Genomic DNA, 13,203 nt, shown 5'->3' with positions numbered 1-13,203 from the left:
GATCTCTTACTCGATACCCACTGCATTTACTTCTGCGTTAACGCCAAAAATTCCAAACTTTACCTTCCCCTGTTTTTTTATTAAAACTTATTAAGAGAGACGAAGTGTTGAAAGTGGAGAACCTTCATTAGTTAGAAAAGGGGGACTAAACCATAATTTTCTCGTTATTATCAATTTTAAGTTGAAAATCCAGAATTAAGCATGATTAACACCTTAAACGTTCTAAAGGACAAAAACACTGTAAGGTGATAAGTGAAGGCACTTTGGGTGACGATTTCCATCCAAAATCTGGCGTTTCTCGGATTTTAGACGTAACTAATGGGAATTTATGTAGGAAGAAACATTTTTTCGGGGTACAGCTGACCTTTAATTTCCGGATTATCACGGAAACCAAAAATCACAACTTCCCAAATAGATCACCTTCAGCAATGGAACTTGGACTCGTAAATCTCCCAAGCAGCGAAAAGAGAGTAAATATTATTGGAAAAACAGTGGCGTGGCGAATTCGCAGTTGAAGACACTATAAAGCACTTTTTCAATGTTTTTGAAGAATTAAAAAAAGCACGTTTGAGATGAAATAAACTTTCTGTAACGCCAATATATTCTAGACATCAATGGAACATCCAGGTGTCCTCCACCAAATGTATTGCCAAGTTGGACCGCTCAGACTCGAATTCATCATGCTGACATTCCTACAGCTTAAAGTTCTTAAAAACACGATGGGGCAGACTATTACTGTACCTTCCAGGAGGGACCTCGTAGTTCCGTCTTGCTGCTAGAATATTCGTAATTATCCTCTTAAAGGAAGCAAAGTATATGTATTTGGAGTTCAAACTAGTGCATGCAACTTCTTTCGACTTAGGAAGCTTGTCAGGATTTTTGACCTCGAGACAGAATCTCTTGAAGCAAAAAATGCTTTTTTGACATAATTCCTGGAATTCAAATGGTCCGACTGACTTCAAATTCTGAATGTGTGCTTAGTGCTTGGTTTCTTCCTCACTCAAAAAAAAACGAAGTATGTCTCGAATCCAACCAATTTTAATCCTTCTCTGCAGGCACTCCGTATTTCTACTGGTCCAACTGACTTCAAAATTGAATAGGATGTTTGCTGCGGCTCCCTAGCTAAAAGCTTTAACGCTCTGGGGGAAAATTTTCCGTTATTCGAGATTGGACCGCGTATTTTCAACTTCAATTTGCGAAGCTTTCCACTGCCGAATTTCCAGGTTCTGGTTGACCGACAGACTTCAAATTTTCTGAGGCTGTTTCCGAGATTTCAACGACACCCTTTGCGACGAGATTTATCGCCAAAATTTAACGAGAAATCTCAACTCGATTAAGTTACAATTTTAGGGGAAGCCCCAATGCGATTTCGGGAAGAAACAACTTAACCAGAACCACAGGCCAAACGTGGGTGTGAGATAATTTTCAAATAATAATGGCGACGAAACATTTTTTTAAAAGCATTTACTTGGTGGTAGATTAAGGGTTATTCACCGAAATTAAATTGTGAATTTCCATAATGAGTTAGGAAGAGTTCCTGAAATAAAGCACCCCGGAAGGAAAACAACATCTCCATTTTAATAAAGATTAATCAATTTTGGAATTGTTTGTAGGTGATTGGGCTCAATGGAATCTGGAGGTTTTCAATTACCCCTTGAGATCCTCTCCGTAGATGATTCGAAACTGCCCTTATTGTGTTCATAAATTATCTTTGAGCTTCTAATATTCTGTGTGCGTTTTCTGCAAATTTGATAAACTATCAAATCAAAATTAGTTTAGTTCATCCCCACACTTGATAATTCCCATTTGGTGATTTATCCTAATTTAGTCCCAAGCTCGTAATAAGGGTCTTTATCGGAGTTTGCACAGCAAACCTTCTCCCTGGAACTGACTCTGACAGTCAAACCCGAAGTTTTTCTTGTGTTGTGGGGTTTCATTAAATTGCGCCAAATTGCCTTTTTTTGGGCCCTCCACACTTTACTCAAGACGACCCCGAAGACTTATTTCTCCACTTCACTCCTCTTGTCATCGTCGCAAAAACAAAGTTAAACGGGACACATCAAAGCGAAAAGCTCTGTTACGACAGACTTTTTGCCTCTATAAAGCAAAAAGTGCTAATTATTTCCTAATTTAACTATCAACTTACAACTAAAAACACGAAAATCTGAGATTATAAAAGCTCAGATTTAATCTCGAAAAACCGGTCGTAACAGGTAACACATTCAGGGATTAATTATTATGAAGCATAAAATTGCATGGTTTATGGTGTCATCCACAAGGCGGAATAATTTATCTTTAACAGCTACCGTTCCTCAGGATTCATTTTATGAGGACTCAGAGGTTAAGCAATTTTAGAAGTCGAGAAACTTTGCTATCAATATACCCTTTTCATAATAAATAAAACATATTAATTGTAAATGCGGGTATTCAGATTTTATGAGCGAGCAGTCCCTAAGGTAGACAGGACCAGCGCTGCCTGAAGAAACTCTCAGGCAGCTTCCTGGCCCATTTTGGAGTGAATTGGACCACTTGAAATTCACCCGTTTTGAATGTGGTCGAATTGCAATGCCTAAAATTCGAAAAAAAAAATTTTCCATTCTTCGAGAAGACATCTAAAGGTTCTTGAAGATTTACTGCGGCAACAAAAAAGGTAAAACTGCCAGACACACCGATTGTTTCGACACTGATTTATAAGTTAAATATAAGATATCCATATGTGCCGGCTGAAGTAAGGAAAATTTGCAGTTTACTTGTCTCAAAATCAGGGGCGTATCAGGTGGAACAGCTATGTATTTCTAATCTCCAAGATCTCCCATACACTGAGAAGTTAAAAACTATGTAATTAAGAAAAGGCTTCTCGAACACTTGACAAAGATATTAGTTGGGAATATAAAAAATAATAATTTGTTTATCATAAGGAAAACCAGAGGCGTGCCAGGCCCATAGAGCGAAAATTGCTGATTTCCAAAAGACCTTAAAAGTGGGGGGGAAATTATTCGTTCCGATCCTGATAAACGTATAAACTATAATATCTATACGTGTCAATTAAAATAATGAAAATTTGCTATTTATTTAGCTGAAAATCATTGGCGTACGAGGGTCGTATGCCTAGAGAAACGCTAGTAATGTATCCTAAGAACTAAATTTTAAAAAAAGGCAGCGCTTGTAGAAAGTGTTTCAACACGTTTATAACTTCCATAAACCCGATATTAAAAAAAAAATGCTCAAACACGTACAATTTCATTTTAAAGAAGGCATTTTAATGCATTATTTTCAATGTTCAAATTTTTCACCTCTATCCAACAACCCCTACGAACTTTTTATTTTCCAATGGAAAGGTAAATAAAACAAAGTCTATATCCTAAAAAGATTAAAAGTTTCAATGTTTGCTTCCCAGATAGACAATCCATTCGTATTTCACTTTGAAAAGAGTGAAAAAATGACAATAAGGCGTAGAAATTCGAAATCGTCTTTAATGTAAACAACTTTTTAGATACAAAATACTTTGGTTTTCGTAGAATTCTTTAAAGTTGAACTCAATTGTTACGCATTTACTACAGTTTGAATATCAAAAAATGGATTATTTATCTGAGAAGTAAAAAATTGAAATTTTAATCTTTTTGGGGTATGGAGATCGCAAAAGAACTGACGAAAAGGTGTGTCTCATATTTAATGAGAAATATCTAGACCAAACTACTGATAGAAATGTAGTTTGTCGGATTAATAAAAAAATTTAGCAAACTGGAAGTGTGAAAGTTGCTCCAAAACGTGGAAGACCTCGAACAGCAACTATTGGCGATAAAGGACTAGACATTCTTTATCTATCGATGAAAACCCCATACAACCTACCAGCAAACTTGCCAATTAATTTGATATATCTGCAAAATGAGTAAGGAATCTTTGAAAACGAGAAAAAAATTCATCTACACAAAATTTTCCTTAACCAAAAGTTGACGCTTGAAGACTTTGATGGCAGGATGAAATTTTGTGAATTGATGCGAGAAAAATGCATTCAAGATAATAGGTTTTAAAAAGTAACAAAATTTTTAATTTAAAAATGACTAAAAATTTTAATTTTAGTAGTACTCATTTGTATGAACAGAACTTGGTGATAACAGTACTGTAAAAGAGGTCCCTTTCCAGTTTTAGTAAGACTGTAGCAACGAGACCTTAGTAGATAGACTCCCGTGCGAATAACCGCGACTTTTAAGTAACCGTTACTTATAACTAACCCTGCCTTTGTACATTAACAAAATCCAATCTTATATATAATATTTAACTTTTACTTTGCTGTATTCCATCGTGGAAATCGTTAATTAGGCTTCAAACTTTGAAACGTATCTACTTTAAGTCAATTCAGTAAATTTCTCTCCAGAAAAATGTTTACAGATAACTGAGGGCCCTATGGAACGTTTAAATTTTGTTCGAAAATAGTTTTAAAGGCCTTTCAGTGAACAAAGAAAATTTTAACCGAAATGCTCAAATATCAAAATATCGAAAGGATATTTTTCTCTAGCGTGTACGTTTATTACAATTTCCTGCATGGCTGGAAAGAGCATACTTGGGACGTTTAAAATAAGTAGGACCATTCATGAAACTGGCACGAAACTGTTAAATGGAAATTGAAATATTGAATTTATAACCAATCGATGACCATTCTAAATAACTCTCTTTTTAACACAGTTTTTAACTCAAAGGAACATTGATACTTTGCGAATATTGATTTCATATCTCATAAAGAGAAGCATCTAGAAAAGGAGATATTTGCTACAGAGCTTAAGAGAGTAACGAAACATTTGAAAATTTATTTGAAAAAAGCTGAAGTTCTTAAAACTCTAAAATCTTTTACGCGAAAATTTTGGTAATAATACAGTTCCCCCGCTAAGGGTGATAATTGGTAAATAACAGAGTTATTGAGGACTTCTAAAAAACATTTCCATTAAAATTACTTCCCAGACGTTGTCGTTGGAAGCTCGAATACACGTGAGTGGAAGGATGTTAACACTTAAAAGTGTTAGCACCCCTAAAATCTTATATTCAGGTTATCGCTCTTTCTTTAAATCATATTAGTCAAAATCAGAAGTCGACGAAAGCCCTTCAAATGGCCCCTTTCTTCACGAGTTCTTCTGAGTTCTTCGTGTGCTCATATTGCTGTTTCTTCAATTTATTCTATGATTTAATTACAGTTTGAAAACCACCGATATAAGAAAATTCACAACAATACCTTTTTACCTAAATAATGAGAGTTTACGTATAAATCATAAAATATTTTCTATTATTATTTCAACCACAACTCCCTGAATAGCTGGAAAAACTACCTACACCAACGAATTTTACTCCTTTATTCTTCCGAATATTCTGAAATCAATAGTAATATTGTTATGTAAATAAGATTCGGAACAGTTTTCGAACCTTAAAGAGTGGAAAACTCGTAAAACTCTGCATATATCCCTATTAATTCAAATGTGTTTATTCTTTCGAGATGACGAAAATCAAGGTACACCACTGAATTCCTTACTATCAATACTAACAGCACTTTAAAATAAAATCTTAAATTTTAATTATTGATAAAAAAATTTTATGTTAATGTTGATTTTAATTTAAGGAATTCTAGTTCACGACAATGGCGTTTTCTGACCTGAAAACCTGAAAGCTCGTTAAAAATTTGTATTAATGGAAATATGCCCATATTCCGTGAAAAATCAGTTAAATTAGAGAAAAGTTGCACTATCATGTGACCCTATACACGGCGATTGCAAAAAGAAATTTATATTATATATGTATTATATTTTATATTATATTGTTTTTTAAATATTTTAGTAAAAGCAATTTTTTGAAATTTTGTTATTATTTATTTGTTAAATCATTTCAACGAAAAACAAAGGACAAAAATACTTTCTCATGCTCCTTTTTAAGCTCTACAAGTTGGTATTGAGTTTAAAAAATCGTCTACCCTAGGGGATTGTGCATTTTATATTCCAAATATTGTAGAATAAATTCTAAAATAAGGGCCAAAATATGGTAGTGGCACTTTAAGGAAACCTCAAACTTTAGCAATTTGAACAAGAATAAATATAGTATCTACTCTCTGTGTTGGTTATACTTAGAGACTTGGCAACTAATTTTAGAATGCAGCTAAGTCAATGAGTTATGAACATTTGATGCTCAAAATGTTCTAGGATAAAAATCGCATGAAGGTTAAAGTGTAGTTCAAGTTTAGTGTAGTGGCGTTCTAAAGAGTCCTAAAACTTTAACGTCTCTTGCAAAATATGCAAGTATGTACTCATTTACCGATATTACAATTCAAATTTAGTCATTAAAACCCGGTGCCGTTCCACCCCTTGATGACGATCCCCTTTACTCGTTTCATTTTATCTCGAACTAAGTAGAATGAGCTAGGAAGTGAACCTAAATAATTCCCTAAATTTCTTATTCCGAGGATCAAATTACGATCATCATGCTGACCCTAACTTAAGTCAGTTTACCCCAAAATTTATCTCCTTAATTGCCGTAATGATGTCTGCTTCAGAGCCCAATTTGAACTATCCCTTAAAACCAACTGTTGATCCTACAGCTAAAACAGTGATTTTTGCACCTAATAAGGAAAATATTGATATATGGCTTTGTTTACGAGCTGAATATAACTGGCACATTCATTCATCAATATCGCGAAGAAACATGGCTATTTACGTCACACTATACAGGGTAGTGTCAAAGTTTGAAATAAAATTAGTAACTTTTCAACGAGTAATTTAAATAAAAAGATTTAAATACGTGAATTGATTTTGAATTATATATGTTTTTTTGCAATAAAATGAAATATTTGCCTTCAACTCGTTAGCTGCAACCCTTCCCAACTTTTTTTTATGGAAACATACAGCCTTGGACAAAAGTATTTGCCACTTATGTAAAACCTCAATCATTTTAAATTATTTTATATTCGAGATAAAAGGAAAATACCAGATGGTAAAAATAGAAATATTTATTAAAATAAAACATTAAACGTTAACATTTACTAGAAAACCCTTTAGCATTACTAAGCGGTGATTCTTTTTGGTAAACGTGATACTAAACGTCGGCATTGTTGTGGAGTAATGTTATGCCACTCCTGAATCAAACATTTTTTATTTAATTTCATTCCTTTGATGTAATAGAGTGTCCTCTAATTTTGCGCTTCAGTATCATCCACAGATGTTCAATGGGGTTGAGGTCCGATGACTGAGGAGGCCAATCTATGACCTCAACCCCATTATCTCAGAACCACTTCATTGTCGTTCGCCATTTATGACATGGCGCGTTGTCTTGCTGAAAACGGACGTCATCCATGTTGGTGTTACCAAACATTTTATTGAAAAACGGTACTAGTGCCGTTTCCAGTACTTGAATATATTTTTTTGGATCCATTCGGCTTTCACACACAACGATTTCGCCCACCCCGTAGGCCAAAATACTACCCCACACTAATATACTTCCTCTTTCGTGTTTTATGATTGGTACGATACGTTCTGGCTTGTATTCCTCGCCTGTTCACACCGCGCGTCTAACAAAGGTTACACCCACGGCACTAAAAACCTTAAAATATTACAAAAATCATTAAATATTTAAAGGACGACTAATAGGAATTTTACTTGTTCCTCCATTATTATAATGTATTTCAAATAAATTTAGAATTCATAAAATAAATATACCTCGAAGTTACATTCATCCGACCACGCGATATTTGACTAATCCTCTTTAATGAAATTTTTATGTTGAATACACCATTGTAAGCGTTTTTTAAATCATTTTCTGGCAGCCACGGTTTCTTCCTTGCTTTGCAACCTTTGACCCCAGCATGTTGAAGCCGTCTTCTGACTGTTCTGGCAGAAACTTTTTTCTCAGTGCCCCCGAATACAGCCAGATCAGAAGATGTGTCTTTTCGATTTTGTAAAGATGTTGTAAAGAACCAACTGCCGATCTTCTCCTGCGCTTGTAATGCGCTTTCTTCCACTTCTTTTTAAATTTTCATTACTTTTTGTTTTTTTTTGGGATTTTATGAGGGGATCTTGTCTACGTTATTCAGATGACCACGCCGATCAATAACTAAATACAAAATAATTGCTTAGAATTAAAAAAAAAAATCAAAAAATTGAGAGGGGTGGCAAATAGTTTTGGCCAAGGCTGAATGTTGTGTGTGGTGTTGAAGTATTTAGGAAAATCTTCTGACATCAGGTACTATTTTTCACTTGAATACTGCAACGGAAGTCAGTATGATAACCAAGAAAAACACTACTGTTAACATCAACAAAAGTCTGTATTAAGATCAAATGGTTCGATCTTACATGAAAATTAAACACTCAATAACGAAATCAAGATTAAAATCAAAGTTAGGAGGAAACGTGGATAACTACTTTGCGGCTCGAGTCCCTCTCTTTTTCTGTCTTTTGAGAAAAACCCCTGGGAAAAATGAGCAGAGTTTTGTATCTGCCTACTTTGTTCTGATTGACCGATTAGATAGGTTCCCACGAATTTGGGGTTTTAGTCTAAACGATTTAAAAAGTAAACTTTAAAAGGTTTTTGTAATCAACATTTTAAAACATTGACTCTGCGAAGGGCAAGGTCACTGTAAACAACTTATGACTACCGAGAGAATCATGATGCCTAAGAGTACACGTGAGTGCTTCTACGTATAGTTTCTCGCAGTGAATCCAGAACCCCCTTAAGTTGAGTGATTTATGCATTTTTGACTTTCAATCATCTATTATATTATAGACCCAAAAATAAGTAAAACGTAGTGAGTTGGGCGGGCATCCAACAGTGGGCTGGTTGGAAAGCTTGTGAAAATGAAATCTGACCATACCTTTTTTTTTTAGTTATGTGGTTAATAGAGAATAAAAGGACTCTTAAAAAAAAACAAAGAAATGACGAATATCTTCTTAATCCTATTTATAGGTTATTTAACATAGCAGATGCTGGAAATGCTCTCCGTCCTACACTTAGCTTGCTCCCAGGCGATGGTAAAATCCGTCGATGGAATTCCGAATGGCTTCAGCCGGTATGTTATTTGACTCCATTCTAATTTTGGTTTCTATGTCTTCCGTATTAGCCGGCCTATTTTGATAAACCTTATCTGTCAAATATTCTCAAAGAAAGTAATCCAATAGCGTTAAGCCTGGCAATCTGGCAGGAGGATATCTTGATGAAATATTTACGGGTCGCTGGATTGGACGATGTGGCACAATTAAATAACCATCGAGATCCCCGGACTTAACGTTATTAGATTACTTTCTTTGAGAATTTTTGAAAGATAAGGATTATCAAAATGGGTCGGCTAATATTGAAGACCTAAAAACCAAAATTAAAGTGAAGTCAAATAACATACCGGCTGAGGCCATTGGGAATTTGATCGATAGATTTTATCATCGTCTGGGAACTTGCCAAGTATAGGGCGGGGAACATTTTCAGCATCTGCTATGTTAAATAACCTGTAAATAGGATTAAGAAGGTATTCGTCATTTCTTTGTTTTTAAAAGAGTTTTTTACTCGCTAATAATCACATAACTAAAAAAAAAAAAGGTATGATAAGATTCCATTTTTCGCAAGTTCTCCAGCCCACTTCCGATGTATGTTCCCATTTAAAAAAAATTGGGTAGGATTACAGCTAAGGGGTTAAAGGAAAATATTTCATTTTATTGTCAAAAGACAGGCGTAATTTAAAACCAATTCACGAGTTTAAGCGTTTTTTTTTTAAGTTATTCGTTCAAGAAATATTAATTTTATGCCGGACTTTCGCCCAGCTCTGTATATAAAGATCGAAAGTGTTTCATTACTGTCGAGACACTTAATGCTTTACAGAGACAAGCAACGTTAGTTTCTTGACAAAACGGCGAAGAAAATGAACCCCCAAAACGATATGTTTTGGAGAGGAAAGTGAACAAAACGAACCATAAGCTTTGTCAAACTACTTGAGGAAATGCTAGAAACGAATAAAAATAAATCAGGAAATTAAGGCGGGAAGTGAGGATGGGAAATAACTGCATTTTCCCATAAACCTATTTCCCAGCCTGTAATGAAGTGAGCAATGCCAACATTACATACGTATATGACTGTAAGCAAGTTGGATTTTACAATCAAAGACATTTTAAATTAAATTAAATTAGCCCAAACATTAGACAATGGATAGATACTACGACGCAGATTTCAATTAAATTCAATCAAGCCATTTGATGGCAAATTGGAATATTGGAAACACATTCTCTTTTCGAGCCAAATCCTATTTTATTAAGGCAAAATCTATAGGCTCATAACATCAAAACTATTACAACCAATGTGTTTGTTTACAAAGCTCGAACATTTTATAGATTAGAAAGTTATCTTTGATTCAATGGACCCTACATGTAACTGGATTAGATCCCTGTCAGCTCCCATACCCGAGGGAGAATATTATAAATCGTATACATTGATATTATCTCTATATTGTGCCTGCTTAGAATGCCGAACTGGGCCCAGGAATATTTCTGTTATAAAAGTAGATTTCTCCTTACTGCATAAGAGAAAGTGAATCTGGGTGAGTGCGTGGAAATTTCCCCCCTGAAGGATTTAAAATGTGCAACAGTAGATCTCCGTACAAGGGAAAATGCCATTTCCTCGAGACGAGCAATTTTCTGTCAATCCTCGCTTCAAAAATTGAATAGAAACTTTTACGTGTGGCAAATAAAATATTTATAAGAAATATGGCAGAATCATCATTCGCAGAAGATTGACCCACTAAGATAAAACTTCTGGAATGTATTTCTTTTCGTTTCGTACTGCGAATTTTCCAGAGGGATTTACGTATATGTTTATATGCAGGGCTTCTGTGCCTTTTTTCCACTTTTTCCCGCGGTAAAATTATCCATAAAATATTTCGTAAGCACAGTAATAATGCTGGCATGGTAGACTTTTTGCCTAAAGTTGTGTCCGCATCCATCAAAAACAACTTTCCGCCGTTCTTTCGTTAACTTCCTTTTTCAATTTTTCCCAGCGTGGAATTATAAAGTTTGAAGATACATCAGGCATATAATAAGTAAACCTCCAAATGCCTAACCAGGAACTCTTTTTATATGATTTTAATCCAGAGCTGCACTGAGGGAATTCGTCGGCGATAAGAGAAGGCTGACGATGGCAGTATTACAGTTCGGCAAAATTCATGTCTTAATATTATCAGCCAAATTACTAAGATAACCTTGGAATAACATGCGTTCCTGGCCTTGATGTACAATTTATTGATTTTGCCTTCAAAAGCTCCTCAAATTATAGGCGAAATTCATCAGATAACCTGGGAGTAGCGGACTTAATTGTGGAGTGGTCAGCAAGGTTTATAGGTCAACTTGATGATTACACTTAGTTGGAAACCTTTTTACTTCCATATTAACACACCCTAGAAGCCAACTTAGCCGAAGGGAGTTTCCCTTCAACTTCTCAAACTACAAGATAAAATCGTCAGTTTGCCCGGGCATAGAGGGCAGCGAAAGTTTGTATTAATTTGACCCGGCACTGGCTTCGCAGGGTCAACATAAAAACTAAACAGTTTGTAAAGCCAAAATCATAAATCAGACTACAACAAAATCAGCGGCGTACCTTAACTGTAATAACAGTTATAAATATCCGACACATTTATTGAGAGATTCCTCGTGAGGTTGAATTCTAATAATTCCAGTACGGCACTGATCTACCATTAATATTCACAGTAAACATTCCTAAAGCTAATTTCATAGTGGAAAGTTTGAGGCGTAACTAGCCTTAAGGTTTTATTTATGGCTTAATTTATGAATTTATAAAAAGTGGAGTGTTCTGAGATGGGTTGCACGGAAGTTGTTAGTTCTGATTATGATATGGCACTGATTTTGAATCATAAGCCATAAAAAGCCTTATGCGTCCAAAGTAAATTTCAAAGGACAATCTGTAATTAAAGTTAGTGGCGTAACTTGCTTTTAGAAAAGCATTCAGGAATTTATAAAAATTTTAAATTCTCATAAGGAATAAAAGCTCTTAAAACACGGTGCGCCAATGCTTTTAGAACAATTAAAATCAATTTTCCAATTAGGCTTTTTGCGAAAGATACTGTTAAATAACTAATAATCTTATAAATTTCTCTTGGATATACTCCTGATTTTTACCATTTCTTGATTATACAAGGGGCACCTTGGAAAAAATCAGAGGCGTATCTAACCTGTTATTCGGTAAGTTATAAAATTATGAACTTTAACAGTTTATCAAATTTTTTGTGTAGTTTATACACTCGTTTATGCCCTTCTAAATTTTGATTAGAATACGCCCCTGATTTTTATACTCTCTCGATGATACAAATTATAGATGAAATTAACAACCCTATAACGAATCAATGATGCAACCAACCTTTGAGGACTAAAGCTGGGATATTTGGCAGTTTAACGAAACTTTCCATCCAAGTTATCCCCTGAACTCCATATGTAGCTTAAAAAAAGAGAAGTTGCGAATTTTCTACAGTGGCGTAACTGCTTTTATTTAATTTATCTCAAAATTTTGAACTTGTGTATATCGCTTCATCCAGACAATGGAGAATTGAGTTTAAATTAACTTCCAGAGACAAGGAAACCTTTATTCCTAAGTGGAAAGGACTTGAACCAAACTAAATTGCTTTACGACAGAAATTTCATTTCATTTGGGGTAAAATAGTAACAGCAACTATTACCCTCTAAGGCAATGAAACCTATAAGGATACGGGCTGAAGGAAACTTTATTAAGTAGATTCTATTCCGGAACTTGCCTCAGCTATCACTTTTCAGACGAAATCTTAGATTTACAGTGTTCACTATAAACTTTTCTATTGGGGGAGCAGGGTTAAATCGGGTGCTTATGTGGCAGAATCCTGTTAGATGAAGCGTAGTTGAGTAATGCCGAACATACGAAAACAAAATGATTCTTTAGGCTAGTTTTCGTCCTACAGAAATCGCTCTATTATAGTTGACACGTGATTAGTTAAAGTTCAAAATTCAGTTTAATGGAGTATTGAAATTTGGGAATTATAGTTCCAAACCAGTGAACCAATTTTAATATTTCACTTCTGTTTAATCAAATGTTTCGAACAATATTACAGGTAGAGCTGGAAATTTGCCACTACAGCAGGGCTTCCAAAGTTGGAAGTTTCGCTGACAAAGCGTAAATTTAATGTTTTCTGTTTAAGCTTTACTGTTCAATTAATAG

General features: G+C 34.7%; 1 protein-coding gene across 1 annotated transcript in view; it reads right to left on the bottom strand.

The window, feature by feature from the left end:
* Positions 1-13,203, bottom strand: part of LOC136409155 (pyrokinin-1 receptor-like) — a 56,387-nt gene that overhangs the window by 22,043 nt on the left and 21,141 nt on the right. The window lies entirely within an intron of this gene.

The sequence above is a fragment of the Euwallacea similis genome, chromosome 5 (assembly GCF_039881205.1).
Source record: "Euwallacea similis isolate ESF13 chromosome 5, ESF131.1, whole genome shotgun sequence".
NCBI classification, from domain to species: Eukaryota; Metazoa; Arthropoda; class Insecta; order Coleoptera; family Curculionidae; genus Euwallacea; species Euwallacea similis.
This window is presented reverse-complemented; position numbering and strand designations above follow the sequence as displayed.